Consider the following 927-nt stretch of genomic DNA (forward strand, 5'->3'; position numbering starts at 1 on the left):
TATATATATATATATATATATATGAGTGTATGCGTGTATATATACGTATATTTATGTTTATGTATGTACTTATGTGTATGTGTATATATATGTATGTGTATGAGTATATGTATGTATGTGAGTGTGTGTGTTTTAGTATAGATGTGTTGATATGTTTGTATATTTGTGTCTATGTATATATGTTTAAATATTTATTTTTATATGTATTTATATATGTGTATCTGTATATATCTTGGTCTTATTATTAATTTATTAATTTATTATGTATTAGAATTTAAAATTCATTAATATGTTTTATAAAATAGCTGTGGCTTTTTTATGTTATTAGTTATATAAACTTTAAATCTTTCATTCATTTTTTTTTATGTAGTATTCTTTCATTCATGTTTTCGTATTATATTCTCTATTTTAACGTAGTATTTTCGCGCGACCTCTTGCTTAAAACGCTATAGGTATTAGTTAACGTCTTAGCTTTAGTTTGAATTATGGAAATGTATGGATAAGTACTGTTTTTACTTTGCTAAACGATTTTCTACTATTTGAAAATATGTATTCTTGTTTTTTATATTATTCATTTGGTTTTTTTAAAGATTATTTTTAATAGATAACTTATTTAACACTAAATTATTTAGAAGTTAGAGTATCATTTCTCCATTATATAAGACTTCGATTTGAATAGTGTTGATATATTTTCGATTATTTTTGATTAATAATATTTGATTAATAATTAGTCTTTATTGTTTATAATATCATTAAAGGTTTTTTTTTATTAAAACTTAGTATATATAAAGTTTAATCTTTTATTCTTAATAATTTTTTCATTCTTAATTTTTTCATTCATAATTTTTTCATTCATATTTTTATTTTTATTTCTACGTTTGTAGAAATAAGTATTCTTGTACTTTTCTATTATTCAATTGATTTTTA

At 19.5% G+C, this 927-nt stretch overlaps 1 protein-coding gene across 2 annotated transcripts in view; it reads right to left on the reverse strand.

The window, feature by feature from the left end:
• The window catches only part of LOC106879995 (retinol dehydrogenase 11), a 50,511-nt gene that overhangs the window by 5,451 nt on the left and 44,133 nt on the right, over window positions 1-927 (reverse strand). The gene's annotated exons all lie outside the window — the stretch shown is intronic.

The sequence above is a fragment of the Octopus bimaculoides genome, chromosome 14 (genome assembly GCF_001194135.2).
Source record: "Octopus bimaculoides isolate UCB-OBI-ISO-001 chromosome 14, ASM119413v2, whole genome shotgun sequence".
Classification (NCBI taxonomy): Eukaryota; Metazoa; Mollusca; class Cephalopoda; order Octopoda; family Octopodidae; genus Octopus; species Octopus bimaculoides.